The following is a 19,286-nucleotide window of genomic DNA, read 5'->3' on the forward strand; positions in this document are numbered from 1 at the left end:
TTGCTGATGATACTACCTTCATCTATTCAGACCCAATCAACTCACATTAAATAGTATTGTAAATAACAAATTTAAAAATGTTAACTCATGGATGTCAACCAACAAACTCACTAAACATAAAAAAGACCTGCTACATTTTATTTGGAAGTAAATCGTAAAACAAAATTCAACTTCAGATAGACAATGTTAACATTAGCAATAAAAATGATGGAAAGTTTCTTGTCCTATACATAGACAAGAGATTAAACTTCAGCACCCACATAAAACACATAGCCAAAAAAGTCTCAAAAACTGTGGGTACAGGTATACTCTCTAAAATTAGATATAATGTTCCCCACTCTGTTCTGCTCTCATTATATTACTCTCTAATCTATTCTTATCTTACATACAGTATCTGTGGATGGGGTTCAACCACTGCAAATTACCTCAAGCCCATCATCACCCAGCAAAATCTACTGTCAGAACTATAACAAACTTTGTTTTCAGACATCACACAGCCCGTCTGTTTAAATCCCTAAACATGCTTAACTTACACCCACTCCACACATTCTCTTGTGCAATTTACATGTACAAAACCATGTTCCTAAATGCTAATCCATATCTGAAACTCTTCCTTGGTAGATATAATAGAACCCTGTGAGAACCATATTAGAAACAAATATATCTTTGATATCCCCAAAGTCAAACTAAATTGGTGCAAATACTCCATGCAAATAAAAAGACTATGTCTATGGAACTCACTTCCTAATGAATTAAAAAATTGTCCAACCAATGCCTTATTCAAAAATAAAACCAAAGAGTACCTAATTTCATCCTCATAGTTTCCTGCCATGTGCAACTCACACTGTGTCTTGTGCTACCCACTTCCCCAATATTATTAGAACTTAAAACATGCATCTTCACCAGTGTAATCTCCATCAATTTATATTGTAGTTATTATGTTAAACTCAAATTTTGCTACAATGTACTTCTTCACCTTGCCCTATCTGTTAAATTAAAGTCCTGCCCAAAATGCCATGCATGTTAGTGGCTTTCCAAGAATTTATTCACCAATGTTCCTGTGGAAATGTTGGTAAGACACTCGCCCCACGTTTTGTAAGCGATTTGCAAAATGTGGGGAGAGGATTTGATTGATCCTCCCTGGTCAAGGAAGATCAACTAGCCGCCAGTCCATAACTGTATGCCTCTGTTCACCCATCAGTGAATGGGTACCTGGCTGTTAAACGATTTAGCGGGTTGTATTCCAGGGGAAATTAATATTAAGGACCTTAATGAAACAATATGCATACTAGTGGTTTTACTAAAATCAAACTAACCCTTAAACTTCGCAACACGTCATAAAAAGTGTTGAGTAACTAACCAGCGAGCATCAGAAATATGGCCGGAACAACCGTGAACACCTTCAAGAGGAAACTAGATTGTTTTCTTCTAGGAGTGCCGGACCAACTGGGCTGTGGTGGGTATGCGGGCCTGTGGGCCGCTCCAAGCAACAGCCTGGTAGACCAAACTCTCACAAGTCAAGCCTGGCCTTGAGCCGGGCTTGAGGAGTAGAAGAACTCCCAGAACCCCATCAACCAGGTATCAACCAGGTAACCCTGTCAATTCCTCTTGAGAATTTTGTAGGTAGTGATCATGTCTCTCCTTACTCTTGTCTTCTAGTGTCGTGAGGTGCATTTCTCGCAGCTTTTCTTCGTAATTCATGCCTATTAGTTCTGGGACTAGCCTAGTGGCATATCTCTGAACTTTTTCAAGCTTTGCCTTGTGCTTGACAAGGTACTGGCTCCATGCTGGGGCTGCGTACTCCAGGATTGGTCTTAAATATGTGGTATACAAGGTTCTGAATGATTCCTTACACAGGTTCCTTAAGGCAGTTCTTATGTTAGCCAGCCTCGCATACGCTGCCGATGTTCTTCTTTTGATGTGGGCTTCAGGAGACAGGGTTGGTGTGATATCAACTCCTAGATCCTTCTCTCTGTCTGTTTCATGAAGGACTTCATCTCCCATTCTGTATCCTGTGTCTGGCCTCCTGTTTCCTTGGCCTTGTTTCATTACCTTACACTTACTCGGGTTGAACTTTAGTAGCAATTTGTTGGACCATTCATGCAGTCTATATAGGTCATCTTGTAGTCTCATACTGTCTTCCTCCATCTTAATCCTCCTCATAAGTTTTGCATCATCAGCAAACAATGAGATGAATAATTCTTTACCATCTGGGAGATCATTTACATATATAAGAAACAGTATAGGTCCAAGGACTGAGCCCTGCGGGATCCCACTGGTGACATCTCACCAATCTGAGACCTTACCTCGCACAGTGACTCGCTGTCTTCTGTTACTTAGGTACTCCCTTATCCAATGGAGTACCTTCCCTTTCACTCCTGCCTGCATCTCCAGCTTTCTCACTAGTCTCTGGTGTGGCACTGTGTCAAAGGCTTTCTGGCAATCCAAAAATATGCAGTCTGCCCATCCTTCTCTTTCTTGTCTGATTCTTGTTGCCTGATCATAGAATTCAATTAATCCTGTGAGGCATGACTTGCCATCCCTGAAACCATGTTGGTGTTGTGACACAAAGTTCTTCGCTCCAGATGTTCGACTAGCTTTTTTTTGCACAATTTTCTCCATTAGCTTGCATGGTATGCAAGTTAGGGACACTGGCCTGTAGTTCAGTGCCTCCTGTCTATCCCCCTTCTTGTATATCGGGACTACGTTTGCCGCCTTCCAAATTTCTGGCAGTTTTTCTGTTCATGTCATATGACGTGTTAGAGTACTACGCAAGATTTAAACGGCCCGCGGATACACGAGGTTCACCTCACCTTCATCAGAGCTCTTGTAAACAGATGCCATATAAAAAAAAAATCATGGGCAACATTCCCGGGTGTTAGGGCCTCAGTACTGAGTGAGCCACCAAGGCTGGTGCACGCAGCATAAGCTTACAGCACTGCTTTTCAGCTTGTGACCACAGCATCGCCTAAAAAGTAAAAATATATATTTACATGCTATTATTTAGCGGCGATAGTATTACAGAAGACCCCTGACTGTGATAAAAGTGTCCAGAATTCTGATAATAGCAGGATTGTTGTGATAATTAGCGCTGTAATGGGAGAAGTTGTCTTGATGGGGAGGGTGGTAGCGTTATCTGCCGGCTCTGTGTGACCACCTTTTACTGTCTGGACTTAGTACCAGCTTAGTGGTTTGCTATGGTAAACAAAACATGCAGATACTTATATATAATGTCTGTATATAGTGAATAAAAGCAAAAAACAGTATGGTGGGAGGAGGAATTTGGTGAGGGAGGGTGTGGTGGCGAGTGGCTGGGTGGCAGATGTGGGCCACTCCTCGTTGCTTTTTGACTCGCATTATCAATTTACTGGTTTGTTAGTGGGAGGTGGGAGTTCGTTAGTGGGAGGGAGGGAGGGAGTGGTAGCCAGTGGTGGGCTAGCTGGTGTGTGGTGGTCACTCCTTGCTACTGTTTGACTCAGCATACCAACTTAGTGGTTCCTTATGGTGAACACAAATGTAGATACTTATATATAATGTGTGTATATAGGGTAATCACACCACAAACAGTATACTTAAAGGAGGAATGTTAGTGCGTCTGGGCTTGAACCAGTGAGGGTGGGAGGGAGGGAGCACGAGTTGTGTGTGGCCACCTGTTACTGTCTGCCGTCACCATACAAGATTAGTGGTTCGCCATGATGAACACAAATGTAGATACTTATATATAATGTGTATATATAGTGTAATAACAGCAAAAGGAGTGTGGGGAGAAGCCATTTTGGTGAGAAAGGTGGTGTCATCTTCTTGACTTGTCATGCTGTGTATAGGTGGTCACTATGCTCTTTGTGCACTATACCAGCTTAAATGAACAGTTATGGTGAACACAACATGTAGATACGTCTGTATATAGCGAATAAAAGCAAAAACAATATGGTGGGAGGAGGAATTTGGCAAGGGAGGAAGTGATGGCGAGAGGCTGGCTGGCAGATCTGGCCACTCCTTGTTGCTTTTTGACTTGCATTATCAACTTAGTGGTTCGTTATGGTGAACAAAACATGCAGGTACACTACACACTATTGAATAATATTACAGAAAAAACAAAGAAAAAATCAATCGAAGAATTAATTAGGTAATTATATCTTTGTGTACCCCCCCCCCCCCCCCACCTGACAGCGTCGGTGAAGCAGAACTCTCCCCGACGTTGGCTGCATCAGCGCCTATTTTTTGCCAGACTTCCCCGCCCTATTGCGGCCAAAATATGGCACTTATGATTTGTTATTATTTTCCCGTGATCAGGGAACACAAATTAACAGGTTTATAAGAAAAATAAATTTGTTTAAATATTTTTATGCGCCTGTTGGTGACAAGGATTAAAGAATCCATTTAACCTTAAATGTGGAAATTGTTTATCACATTGTATACTCAGATATCCCTACCCCTTCACACAGCAGCTTGTGGACTTGTGGACTGAGGGTGGCTGTTGATCACGGCAACCTGTAGATCACGGTGGCCTGTAGATCAGGGTGGCTTGTAGACCACGGCGGCCTGCAGACAACGGTAGAACTTCAGCCACTGTTGGCGAGACAAGACATGTTGAGAGTTCAGAAGTGTTCAAGTCTGCTAATATCTGTCCTCGCCATAAACTTGCATACTAGTACTGATACAGGTAAGCAAGCCCTTTAATACCTTTTCTGGGGGGGGGGGAGCCCCTTTGGCTCTCTGGAGCTATACAGGCTGATATGTATATTATTGGACTTTGGCATCAGTCAGTGTGAATGGAGTTCTAGGCCTACCAGGGACCACGAGCTAGAACCTGGTCCCCTCAGAGAGGCATGAGGAACAATGGCCTGTAGAAGTGTACATGTGATTTGGAGCATTCTGTGTCTGCCATCGACAGGGGGTCAAGCATCCAGAAACGTAAGCACCTCAAAACAAACCCCCCATTCTGGTTAAAACTACTACTGAAAACTAACAAGTGGACAGAGCTCTGCAAATGAAAGTGAGTAAATGAGTATGATGTCACTCGTGCCACGCCGCTTGTCTGCACAGCTTCCCCCTCCCTGGAAGGGGGAAAAAGGGAGCTGTGCAGACCAGCTCAAACTCTAAAACCCCGGAAACCCCAGGAAAAATCCGCAGAAATCCTGCGGTGGCGCATGGGTTCCAATGGATGCGACCCTTGGGTCCCTTCTCACCATGTGCAAGTTTGAGGGTTGCTTTGTCCCCTTGTCTCAGGGCGACGCTCATTGTTTTTGCCTCCATCATGCTGCTTGTTGGGTCGGTGACACCTTTAACCCTGAGACCTGCGAGCATTGTTGCTTGTTTGTGACTCGATTCACTCAATCAACTGATGACAATATCCGGGTGCAGGCGGCTCAAGCACTGCATGCTAGGTTTAGGTTGCTGCAACGTGCTAGGTTTAGGTTGCTGCAACGTGCTAGGTTGAATGCTACCCTGATGCTCCGAGGCTGCCCCACTTTGCTTATAGGGACCCGGATTAGGGGGTGTTAGTCGAGTCGGCCTTGGTTCAGTCTGCACCCTCTCATTCTTCCCCTGCTGTGGTTCATTCTGGTCCCCCCCCCCCCTTGCTTCCGGCTCCGAAGTGTCTGAGGGTCTTGGGGTCGGGGCAGGGTTTAGAGGATCCTGAGCAGATGAGGAGTCACAGTAACCTGGCTGAAAAATGTTGACCAAGCCATTCACTAGAAAGTGAAGAGACGACGACGTTTCGGTCTGTCCTGAACCATTATCAAGTCAGTTGTGGTAATGGTCCAATCGACTTGATAATGGTCCAGGACAGACCGGAACGTAGTCGTCTCTTCACTTTCTAGTGTGTGGTTTGGTTAACAGGATTCTGAGACTTGGGCAGTTTCAGGGGTTGCCCCTTCTGGGGGGGGGGTGCGACAGAGGCATTCGAGTCTGTTCCTCCAGTGGTGGCATTGGGGTCTGACCTATTGGGCCCCTTTCTTTCCTGCTTTTTTCAGCTGCTCCGTTTTTTTTGTGAGGCTGGGACTTTGGAGGACAACTCGTCCCCAGGGCCTGATGTGGAGATTCCCGGGGTTGGGAGGCTGGCTTGGGGGGCCTTGGGCCCCTTTTGACCCTGCCTGGGTTTTTAAACCCTCCGAGCAGGGTTTGCTGTTACAAGGAGTAGGGTTTTCCTTTCCCCTCTCTGTGTACAAGTTGGATTTGGGTTCAGCCCCTCCCCAGGTCTGGTTCCGTATCCCTTCGGGTCCTTTGGTTCCGTCCTTCCAGAGGTTTTTTGGCTTCCCGCATCTCGCCTACTGAGGTGTGGGCGGCCAATGCGGCTTACCTCCTGTGCGACCCAGATTTTGCCTCTATAATGGATCCGTTATCCTTCAGGTTTGGGTCTTTGTGTCTCCATTCTGGGTTCGCTATAAGGTTCTGGAGTCGTCCTGGCTTGTGGACTGCCCGGTGTTGTCATTGAATGCTTGGAGTACTTTCTGTCATACCTGCATGCTTGAGTGGCGCGAGGCCTTGACGGTGGTCCAGGTTTACCTGGGGGTGAATTCAAGCACCTTAATGCGTGTTTGTGTTCCCCTGCCTTTCAGTGGGATGTGGGCGTGATTCAGCTTCTCGTGCAGGTTCCCTCCCTGTTGACTGCGCTGGTGACTGAGGATTTGCACGCTCATGGCTTGCTGGCTTCGGTTTTGCATTTCTTTTCTCTCCTGGAGCTCTCTTGTGACTGGCTTGTGGAGAATGCAGAGGCGCTTGAGGCCGCTCCTGGGTCTGGTGCCTTAATCTCTGCGGCTCGTGTGTCATCTGCACTGCTAATACTGTGTTGATCCTGCGGGATGCAGCTATCGCTCTTTTCACTGTGCATCTCGCGTGTCAGCAGGTTGTGCTCGCTTCCTCGTTGGAATCTGCTTGGGTCCCTGGCTTTTAGAGTTTCTTCACCTTTTTTGTCCTTTTTCTATTTGCAGTCTGCGATTGGGTAGTTTCTGCAGCTGGCCTCGGCTAGTTGTCATCAGATGCCAGACTTGTTGGTCCTTTGGGGGGTCCTAGGGGGTTTCCTCCCAGAAGCGTCATACTAGGGCTCGGGGTTCCGCTCGTCGTGGTAGGCCACTGATGCCAGTTTTGGAGCCAATGCCGCCTTCGGAACCGTCTGTGTCTGGTCAGCAGTAGTGTTCGCTCTGTGCGTGGGTCAGGTTCTCATAACGGGCATCGGCCCTTTCGCGGTTCGTCCCATTGACTGGGCGATAGAGGGGAAACTTGCTCTGTTCGCTCATGCCTGGTCTCACGATTTGTGGGCTTTTCGGGTCGTTTCCGACGGCCTGTGGTGGCTTTGGGTGGCCCTTCTCCTTCAGGGGGTTCTGGGCTGGCGGGGCAGTTCTCTTCTCCTGCGCTCTGTCAGGTCATCTCGGAGTGAGTGCGCTTGGGCATGGTTCAAAACGACGACGTCTTTCGGGTGGGTTTCCTGTCTGTTCCCGAATCCCAAACGGGACTATGTGGACCTGCGGTTTATTCTGGACTTGTCCCGTCTAACCCCCTAGGTTTCTTGCGCCTCTTTTCACATTACTACTCTGTCCCAGGTTTGGCTTCTGTTGGAGCCGGCCGCTTGGATGGTGTCCCTAGACTTCAAGGACGCATATTGGCACTTCCCGATTCATCCAGGGTTCAGGGACTGGCTCGGTTTTGTAGTGGAAAAAGCTCGGTTACCGTTTTCGTTGTCCCCCGCTTGGGTTGAACTTGGCTCCTCGCGTGTTTACTGCCTTACCCGGGTTGTGGTGGCCCGTCTGCATCTTTTAGGTATTCGGGTGTTGGCCTACCTTGATGACTTGCTGGTATGGGCTCCTAGTCGGTCCACGTGTCTGCTTGCCAGGGATTTGGTTCTTTCCTAGCTTGCCGGGTTCGGGTTCATGGTGAACTGGAGGAAGTCCCATCTGGTCCCCTCCCAGGTTCGGACCTGGCTGGGTCTTGTGTGGGACTCTCGGACTTCTTCCTTGTCTCTCCCTCCAAAGTCTCTCCTTCGGCTGCAGCCCCACATGTGCTTGTTTCTGGGGGCTCCCGGGTCACCCGGCAGTTGCTCGAAGGTTTGTGCGGGAGCCTGAACTTTGCGATGATGGTCTACCCACTGGGTCAAGTTTGGCTTCGTCGGCTGTTCTGGTTCCTTCGGGGATGCTCTGAGTCAGCCAGAAAAATGATAGGATGGATTACGAGAGCCTTCAAATCCAGAGATTCCATCACAATGGTTATACTCTTCAAATCACTTGTGTTGTCCTGTCTTGAGTACTGCTCAGTACTCACTCTCCCCTTCAGAGCAGGAGAGATTGCTGAAATAGAGGGAATACAGAGAACATATATGGCACGCATATACGAGATAAAGCACCTAAATTATTGGGATCGTCTCAAAGCCCTCCAAATGTACTCATTAGAAAGGAGACGAGAAGATACCAGATAATATACACATGGAAAATACTGGAGAGCCAGGTCCCAAATCTACACAGTAAAATAACAATGTACTTTAGTGAATGATATGGAAGAAAAGGCAGAATAGAACCAGTGAAGTGCAGAGGTGCCATAGGCACAATCAGAGAACACTGTATAAACATTAGAGGTCCCAGATTGTTCAACACCCTCCCTGCGAGAATATGAAATATTGCCAGAGCAATAGTGGACATCAAGAGGAAACTAGATTGTTTCCTCCAAGGAGTGCCGGACCAACTGGACTGTGGTGGGTATGTGAGCCTGCGGGCCGCTTCAAGCAACAGCCTAGTGGACCAAACTCTCACAAGTCAAGCCTGGCCTCGGGCCGGGCTTGGGGAGAAGAAGAACTCCCAGAACCCCATCAACCAGGTAACCAGGACGTCCCTTCCACCTCTCTCGCGATCGCTGGTTTTGGCCCCCAAGGGCCTTGCGTCGCCGGCTTCCTCTTCGGGTTTTTCGGGGTTCAGTGTCATGGAACCTACCCAAACCCTCGCTTAATATGTTCATGGATGCATTGTCTCTTGGCTGGGGCTCTGACCAGTGCTCACCAGGCTGGCCAGGGGTGGTGCGATCAATCCTTCCGTCGGGTCCACAGCACGGTGCGGGAGTTTGCGGCAGTGTGGATGTCTCTTCACAGGGTTCAGGTCACCTGCAGATCAACGATCCGGCTCCATTTAGACTGTTCCCCGGTGGTTCATTGCCTGAACCGAGAGGGTGTGATGCGGTCCTTGGCTCTTTGGGGCTGGTCGTTTTGGGTGTCTCGTCTGCTGAGTTCTCAAGGTTTGACTCTCCTGGTCGTTCACGTCCGGGAAGTGTCCAATGTCTTGGCAGGGCAGCATGTCCCAGTTCATGTAGCTTGAAGTAATTTGCAGTAGTTCAACCCTAAGCATAGATACCGTATGTAAGATAGGGTCGATAGGTTTATTTATTTATTTATTTATTTATTTATTTATTTATTTATTTATATACAAGAAGGTACATTGGGTTAGAGAGAATACATAGCATAGTATTTACAATCTTGTAAAGCCAATAGTATGCGCAGCATTTCGGGCAGGTCCTTAACACTTTCGCGCACCCCCCGCGCCACCCCTCGACAGGGCGATATGGGCCCCAGCGTGTCACGGAAGGACGCGTCAATTCCGAAAAGTGTATACTCTCTTCAACTTTGTCACCTCAATTTTTGTTCTACGAGATTAAATTTGGTATCATTGTGTTCGCAATAAAATTCTCTACAGCACTAAATGCATATAAACTCCAAAAGCCCGGCTAATTACCCGCAGCAAGCAGAGAAAGTGCGAACGAGTTACCCGGGAGCGCGCAAACGTGATAAAATGTTTTCACTATTTTCACTCTGGTCACCTCAATTTTCGTTCTAGGTCTTTCATTTTGGTCTCAATGGATTCTTAATAGAATTCTCTAGAGGAATATTAGCATATAAAATAAAAACCTGGTCACGCTCCAACCGCCGACGAGTTGAAGACGGGCCATGCGTTAGCCATGAGTGAGTGCTCAGACGCCTTCCTGCTACACTCCCAATTCCTGCCCACATATGTTTAGTATTATTTCCTGGTGGTAATCTCAATTTTCGTGTTACAGCGCTCATTTAGGTATGAAAATGTTCCTAATAGAATTCTTCAGATGGATATGTGCATATAAGGGCCAATTGAAGAACAACATTGCCTGTACAATACGGGAAACGGGCAAATACCCATCAAGATCGTCAGTCCCATATATCTAGCAATTTCCTTCACTGTCACTGGTTGCCATCTGTGCTTTGTACTTTGCCCAGTACCTGCCTTATTTTGGGAAGTATATAAATTTGTTTCATAGGCAATATATTTCAGCAATTTTGTGTCAGAAAGAGTTGAATGAATCCAAGAACAGTGGTAGGTACAGGAACAGTCAAGCCTGGTGTACCTGTAAAATTGTCCACAAAGGGTGCAGTATTGTCACTACACCATCCATCATCAGAATCTGTTGGTGCTGGGGTACGTGTGGTACGTGTGGTATGTCTGGCTCTAGCACGAGCTCCAGTACCGCACCGTGCACGAGTGGCAATCTCGACCTCAGACTCCTCACTGTCCTCACTTTCATCACTCAAAATCCTCATCGGCCGTCTCTGTTTCTAAATGTTCACTACTTGCATCAGTATCAATACCAACATCAGTTTCATCACTAGATGACCCAGACAAATCGTCAAATACAGCCTGAAACTTAGAGGGAGTTAGTCTCACATTCTTGTACTTCTGTACACTACTCAGCTTCTGTTTTTCACGCCTTTCTTTCGCAATTTTCTTCCTGGAAGGGCCTTGTTCATGATTACTATCCATCGTGGAGTAAGCGTAGATAGTTTCTGAAGCCGCAGTAAGAAATATAGCCATGGAAAATAGCCAAAATGTTCACACATTTGAGACGCGAGGGGAGGCGACACCGGTCACAACAGTGGAGCGAAAGCAATGGGCCGACGGCGTGTGCTGCGCCGCCTGCGGGCCACTAGGCGCAACAAAGAAAATGGGAAGACATCGGCGCGCATTTTAAAACCAGTCCCCCAAAAATCGGATAAAAACCTGATTTTTGGCGAATTTTTAAAGTGGATGACGCAATGCTGCGTCATCCCCGGCATTACCGCCAGTAAACGGATGACGCAATGCTGCGTCATCCCCGAGCGAAAGTGTTAATCTAACAGATAACTTTAAGTAGGTAAATTCTAGCAGAATTAATAAAATGATAACAGATACATTGCAAGAATAAAATTTGATTAGTGATAAAGCCATTGTACCTTCTTGTATATATAAATTAATAGATAAAAATATGTTAGAATAAGGACCTGCCCGAAACAAAAGCTATGCGTGTCAATGGACACATTCATTGTACATTCTTGTAAATAATAGTAATTATAATAATAATAATAATAATAACTAATAATAATAATAATTATTATTATAATAATAATAATATTATTATTATTATTATAATAATTATTAATAATAAATAATAATAATAATTATTATTATTATTATTATTATTATTACAGTGGTACCTCGGAATGCGAGTGTCCCTGTATGCGAGTTTTTCGGAAGACGAGCAGGATTTACTCCAAAAATATGTCTCGGAAGGCGAGGGTTACCTCGGGATACGAGTTTGTTGATACGTGTACAGGCCGACTGGCGCGTGGTGGCATGGCGATCGCGCCTCAGTTTACCAGTGTCTCGTGTCCAGTGACTATTCCACCTGAATTCTTCACAAGGATTTACAGTTTTTTATCGGTTTTTTGGCCATTTGAGCATAAAAGTTGTCATTATATATCTTGCCATGGGTCTCAAGAAAGCCATTGGTAAGGTTCAACCTAAGAAAATAGCTGTGAGTAGAGGCAGTAGAGGATGTTCCTTCTTGATTAAGAAAATGTGTGAAGTATGGGAAGAACTGCAAAGTTTTGTTGAAAAAACTCACCCAGATAAAGCTGTAGCAGGCCGTTGCATTGACCTTTTAAATGATAATGTGATGTCTTACTACAGACAAGTGTTAAAATGTAGGGAAAAACAAGTGTCATTAGATAAATTCTTAGTAAAACAAGCAAGTCCTAGTGGTATGCAGGCAAAATGTGCCAGTGTGTGCACACCAGTGAAGTCCTCACTGCCTGATGTGATAATGGAAGGGGACTCCCCTTCCAAACAGTAACTCCTCTCTTCCTCCCACCTCCTCACCATCTTCCATATGCCTACAGCATTCAACAGCAAGGTAGGTAATAACTTGAACATAGTTTTATAGGTTTATTTAGATGAATTAGGTATAAAAATTTAGTTTGATGTGGGGTTTTTGGGGTAGTCAGGAACGGATTAATTCATTTCCCTTTATTTCTTATGGGGAAATTAGCTTCGGAATGCGAGTTTTCGGAATACGAGGCGTCTCCAGGAACCAATTAAACTCTTAAACTGAGGTATGCCTTTATTATTATTATTACTATTACTATTATTACTATTGTTGTTGTTGTTGTTGTTGTTGTTGTCGTTGTTTATTATTATTATTTCGCTACATTTAGACTGTCATGTCATGCGCTACTTTCAGCAATTCGTATCTGGCAACTCTGGTTGGAATAGTTTGACAACAAAGAGGCCGGTGTCCGTTGAGTTGGTTAATTCTCAGAGATGTTTAGCCCAATTATCTTCAATATATGACGATTTATGTTGTTAAGATATACACTTGAAGTAAGTATGATTGCCTGTGTAGTAATTTTTCATAGATAGAAGCTGTAATTGCGCCAGAAAACTAAAAAATGTGGCGGTGTCCATCAGGCGCGTCGACCCAGACTGTCGGTGGGCACTAACCCTTACACTCCTTTATTGTTTACACGTTGCTGTATAGTTCCAGTCCCACTATGGTGGTGAGGGAGACATTTCTGAGGGGTATCAGCTCCACTGTTGGTGATGGAGATGCTTTCTTATGCAAACAAGTATAGACCCTGAACTAAACCTCTTATCCAGTATCTATGACAATCATCACTTTAATGACCAAAATTGCAGATATTTTACAGCACATGATGTAAACAATGTATTAACACATAATCACAATATCTCTGTAATTAACTTGAATGTAAGATCTCTAAGCAAACACTTTGATGATGTTAGTGCCTTGATTCAAACTGTTGACAATAAATTATCTTTTATTATACTTACTGAAACGTGGTTAAAAGAGGATACTACTCAACTCTTTAACATGCCAAACTACTCAGCAATTCACAACTGTCGACCAATTCAGAGAGGTGGTGGTGGTACTGCTCTTTACTACCACCAAGAACTGACATGCTTAAAAGTAATTAGAACTAGAGACTACTGTGGGGAGTATATCTTTGCCAGTTTCAGAGTCAAGGAGTATATCTTTGCCAGTTTGCTGAGTTGTCCTGACTGTGGGAACAGTCTATAGAATTCCTAACACTGATGTGTCCGAATTCAACTCTAACCTTAGAAATCTAATACTAGATAACAGACTGAACAAAAACCATCTAATTATCGCAGGAGACTTTAATATTGACCTCTGCGAGCCTGAAAACCCTCCTGCTGCTAGTTTCCTCAACTGTATGAATTCCTGCTTCCTCATACCCTTAATCACTAGACCTACTAGAATCACTGATACTACTGCCTCTGTTCTTGAACACATCTGGACTAACATAACCTCTCCACTTACTTCAGGGATAATCAATGATAGGACCACAGACCATTACCCCGCATTTCTCCTAACCAACATAAATAAACCACCTCTAGATACAAGGAAGGTAAGCTTTAGGCTGCACAATGAAACTTCTATAAGCAACTTTATTGCTGCTGCTGCTAATATCAACTGGGAGGCTGAATTAGGTGACATAGCGAACATCAACCTAGCAGTGCAAACATTTCTTCAGAAAACTCTGACCCTTTATAACTCTCACTGTTCAAAGCTAACGAAACAAGTTACAAATAAAAGGTTAAACACTCCATATCTTACAAATGGTATACATAAATCTATTAATAAAAACATGACCTTGAAAAGAAGTATAGGTTAGGAGTCGTCTCCAAAGAATTTTCAAAGATTTACTCATCGATGGTGTCTAAAATAATTAGAAAAGCCAAAATAAAATACTATGAAAATAAATTTACCCAAATTAAGGGCAACATTAAGAAAACATGGAGCATTATCTCCCAAATACAGTATTAGGTTCAAAAAAGATTTTGAATAAAAAAACAATTCTCCTATCCAATGATGATGGTGTGCTTTCGGCCTCAGACACTGTGATTGAATTCAATACGTTCTTTTCATCCATTGGTACATCCCTTGCTCATGATATTCTATCCTCACTCACTAATATTAAAGACTACCTCACAGGTAACTATCCAGAGTCTCTGTACCTAGCTCCTGCTACTTCCTCTGATGTTAATGAGGTAATCCTTTCCATTAAAACTAAGTCAAGTGCCCTTGATGAGATACCATCTCTAATTTACAAAAAGCCTCAAGATTTTAGCTCCTGCCATTGCATTGCTCTTCAACAAATCACTTGAACTCTAAACCTTTCTGGATTTTCTAAAAAAATGCAAGAGTAACCCAAGTCCACAAATGTGGTGATCTCACTGATGTCAACAATTACAGACCTATCTCAATTCTGCCAGCCTTGTCAAAAATACTTGAAAAGCTAATCTGCAAGCAGCTTTACTCATATCTAGCCAAACTCAATATACTTAGCTCTTGCCAATATGGTTTCAGACCCAATAAAAGCACTAAGATGCACTTATTAGTACAGTATGATTAACTTGATACATACAACTCTTGATAAAAATGAGTTCCCTGTTGGGTTATTTGTGGACCTACGTAAAGCTATTGACACTGTCAACCACCAAAACCTTCTTCTTAAATTACATCATTATGGAGTCAGAGGTTACTCCCTGCAATACCTTCAGTCTTGCCTTACTGACAGGTATGTTTCTATGAATAATTCCATTTCTCCTACACTACCCATAAATATTGGTGTTCCACAGGGCAGCATACTTGGCCCCTCTCCTCTTTCTCATCTACATTAATGACCTTCCAAATGCCTCTCAACACTTCAAAGCAATCTTATTTGCTGATGACACAACTTTCATTTTCTCCAGTCCTGACCCGCTTGCTCTGAATGTGTCACTGTGAATACTGAACTAAATATAGTCCATCTTTGGCTAACTGCTAACAAACTCACCCTTAACTTTGACCAAACTTCCTATATTTTGTTTGGTAATAAATCCTCAAATGAAATTAATCTAAGAATAACCAATATACAGTATACCTCGCCCTGCCCTGGTGATGCTCTATTACTCCCTCATCTATCCTTATCTCAACTATGGTATTTGTGCTTGGGGTTCTACTACCCAAAATCATTTACGTCCTCTAATTACCCAACACAAAGCTTCTAATAGAACAATATCTAACTCTGGCCCCAGACAGCACTCGGTACTCTTACTCAAATCTCTGAATATGTTAGATATAAAGTCACTGCACATCCTTTCATGTGTACTCTATATATTTAAAACTCTGAATTGTAATGTCAATGCTGAGCTTAAAAGATACTTAGAAGGTTGTAACAGAACCCATGGGCACCACACCGGAAACAAATTACCTATTTGATATTCCAAGAGTACGACTTAATCAAACTAGAAATGCTCTACAAATCAAGGGACCCAGAATGTGGAATGACCTTCCCAATCATGTCAAAGGCTGTACCTCTCTCAACCAGTTTAAGATGAAAACTAAGTACTGTACTACCTAATTAACTCCCATGTAACATACCTTACCTCTAAAGGTCAACCCATATCTTACTATTTTTTAAACTGCTGTTTGTTGACCAACTTGTATATTGGCTATTTTCTACCATGTTCCACCCTTTTTTATCTTTTATTTTTTCTTTCAACACAATTTATACTTTAAGCTCAATTACTATTAAGTTTTAGTCTGTGTATGCTCAATTACTATTAAGTTTTAGTCTGTGTATTTTTCCCCACCTCACCTTACCCGAAACGCTATGCATACAAGTGGTTTTAAGTATTGTATGTACTAGCTCTATCTATAAATCAATCAGAATGTTTGTAACTCTGCATCTATGTATGTACTTTTCCTAAATAAAATATTATTATTATTTTATCATGGGGGAGACATTTCTGAGGGGGGGGGGGTACTAGTCCCACTGTTGGTGGTGGGGGAGATATTTCTGAAGAGTACCAGTCCCACTGTTGGTGGTGGGGGAGAAATTTCTGAGGGGTTACAGTCCCACTGTTGTTGGGGGGGGGGGAGACATTTCTGAAGGGTACAAGTCCCACTGTGGTGGTGGGGGAGACATTTATGAGGGGGTACAAGTCCCATTGTGGTGGTGGGGGAGACATTTATGAGGAGTACAAGTCCCACTGTGGTAGTGGGGGAGACATTTATGAGGGGTGCAAGTCCCACTGTGGTGATTGGAAGGACATTGCTGTCGTTGGTAACGTAACTTAACCTAAGAAATAAACAAACGTGTAAACTGGAACAAATTGAAACTGCTGAATATATCTATTATTCTTGGATATACATATTTTAAAGTCAGGTTGTGTGTGTGGGATTATGCAGGTAAATTAATTATATCTTGTTTAACAGCAAATGGACTGAAATTAATAACTTTATAATTTCACACAATTTCACAGTGAAGGATTATTTTATTTATTAATTAATTAAATTAAGATGGTCCAGTACTTTAAAAAACTTAAATACTGTTTAATTTGTGTTAAGTTTAATTTTTTGAGTGTAGTTTCCAGGGTCAACTCTTTAGTTGATAATGCACTGTATGACAATATCAAAAATACATTAGACCACAACAAAACGAACAAAAGCGCACTGCTAAATAACTTATTTCAGAGCTTATTTCTAATTAATTTAATAATTTATAAAGATCACTGTACCATCAGGATCAAGATTAGTAAAAAAAAAAGCTACTCTTATTGGACTAGGAGAATCTTTAAGCCAGAGCATGTATCAAGGGACATACGACTGCTTTGCATCCAGTTCATTACAGCCGAGACGACATCTGCCAGGAAATTATTTGTTAGATTTGTAAAACTTATAAGTTTGATTATTATCAAATCACACATTGATGTAATTATAAATTGAAGTTAAAGAGCCTAAGTCCTTATGTTTAGTTTTTTTATAATTTCCCGCAGCTTAACTGCCCTCACAACCCAACCATCATTTAAACCCTTTTACTCAACTGAGATAAAACTAATAAATTGTAGGGCCACTTAGCAGAATTGTGAGACAGAAACCAGCTACAGCTGCCCAGAACTAAATTATCTAGTTTTAGGCAGTGTATGCAGGGAATTTTCTGCTTGGTGTCAATGAGTAGCGTGTTGTACACTAACATGAGGTGATTTAATATCTATAATGGTGTTGAGACTTCCTCCTGCTCCCTAACTCCTGAGGTGAAGAAAATTTGTAATAGCTATTTATAAATTAATGGCGCTATATTCTGATTATTTAGAAATTGAACTAATACTATTAATTTGACAGATTAATAAAGTGTTATTGAATTTCATAACACCATTTTAATAATGAGATCTAACAGGAAAACACTTCAGTTTTCCAAATTGTTAAACCTTTATTATTTGCTGATGATACTACCTTCATCTATTCAGACCCAATCAACTCACATTAAATAGTATTGTAAATAACAAATTTAAAAATGTTAACTCATGGATGTCAACCAACAAACTCACTAAACATAAAAAAGACCTGCTACATTTTATTTGGAAGTAAATCATAAAACAAAATTCAACTTCAGATAGACAATGTTAACATTAGCAATAAAAATGATGGAAAGTTTCTTGTCCTATACATAGACAAGAGATTAAACTTCAGCACCCACATAAAACACATAGCCAAAAAAGTCTCAAAAACTGTGGGTACAGGTATACTCTCTAAAATTAGATATAATGTTCCCCACTCTGTTCTGCTCTCATTATATTACTCTCTAATCTATTCTTATCTTACATACAGTATCTGTGGATGGGGTTCAACCACTGCAAATTACCTCAAGCCCATCATCACCCAGCAAAATCTACTGTCAGAACTATAACAAACTTTGTTTTCAGACATCACACAGCCCGTCTGTTTAAATCCCTAAACATGCTTAACTTACACCCACTCCACACATTCTCTTGTGCAATTTACATGTACAAAACCATGTTCCTAAATGCTAATCCATATCTGAAACTCTTCCTTGGTAGATATAATAGAACCCTGTGAGAACCATATTAGAAACAAATATATCTTTGATATCCCCAAAGTCAAACTAAATTGGTGCAAATACTCCATGCAAATAAAAAGACTATGTCTATGGAACTCACTTCCTAATGAATTAAAAAATTGTCCAACCAATGCCTTATTCAAAAATAAAACCAAAGAGTACCTAATTTCATCCTCATAGTTTCCTGCCATGTGCAACTCGCACTGTATCTTGTGCTACCCACTTCCCCAATATTATTAGAACTTAAAACATGCATCTTCACCAGTGTAATCTCCATCAATTTATATTGTAGTTATTATGTTAAACTCAAATTTTGCTACAATGTACTTCTTAACCTTGCCTTATCTGTTAAATTAAAGTCCTGCCCAAAATGCCATGCATGTTAGTGGCTTTCCAAGAATTTATTCACCAATGTTCCTGTGGAAATGTTGGTAAGACACTCGCCCCACGTTTTGTAAGCGATTTGCAAAATGTGGGGAGAGGATTTGATTGATCCTCCCTGGTCAAGGAAGATCAACTAGCCGCCAGTCCATAACTGTATGCCTCTGTTCACCCATCAGTGAATGGGTACCTGGCTGTTAAACGATTTAGCGGGTTGTATTCCAGGGGAAATTAATATTAAGGACCTTAATGAAACAATATGCATACTAGTGGTTTTACTAAAATCAAACTAACCCTTAAACTTCGCAACACGTCATAAAAAGTGTTGAGTAACTAACCAGCGAGCATCAGAAATATGGCCGGAACAACCGTGAACACCTTCAAGAGGAAACTAGATTGTTTTCTTCTAGGAGTGCCGGACCAACTGGGCTGTGGTGGGTATGCGGGCCTGTGGGCCGCTCCAAGCAACAGCCTGGTAGACCAAACTCTCACAAGTCAAGCCTGGCCTTGAGCCGGGCTTGAGGAGTAGAAGAACTCCCAGAACCCCATCAACCAGGTATCAACCAGGTAACCCTGTCAATTCCTCTTGAGAATTTTGTAGGTAGTGATCATGTCTCTCCTTACTCTTGTCTTCTAGTGTCGTGAGGTGCATTTCTCGCAGCTTTTCTTCGTAATTCATGCCTATTAGTTCTGGGACTAGCCT

The 19,286-nt window shown here is 42.6% G+C and overlaps 1 protein-coding gene across 10 annotated transcripts in view; it reads left to right on the forward strand.

Annotated features, from left to right (window-relative positions):
* LOC123759577 (zinc finger protein 271) overlaps positions 1-19,286 on the forward strand; it is a 153,126-nt gene that overhangs the window by 63,395 nt on the left and 70,445 nt on the right. For 9 of the 10 annotated variants that reach the window (XR_011225382.1, XM_069316343.1, XM_069316350.1 and 6 more), the window contains one exon: positions 4,446-4,663. The gene's annotated coding sequence lies outside the window, so the exon portion shown is untranslated. The remainder of the gene's footprint in view (positions 1-4,445; positions 4,664-19,286) is intronic. The other variant, XM_069316341.1, reaches the window with a different exon arrangement.

Source organism: Procambarus clarkii, chromosome 8, assembly GCF_040958095.1.
Source record: "Procambarus clarkii isolate CNS0578487 chromosome 8, FALCON_Pclarkii_2.0, whole genome shotgun sequence".
Classification (NCBI taxonomy): Eukaryota; Metazoa; Arthropoda; class Malacostraca; order Decapoda; family Cambaridae; genus Procambarus; species Procambarus clarkii.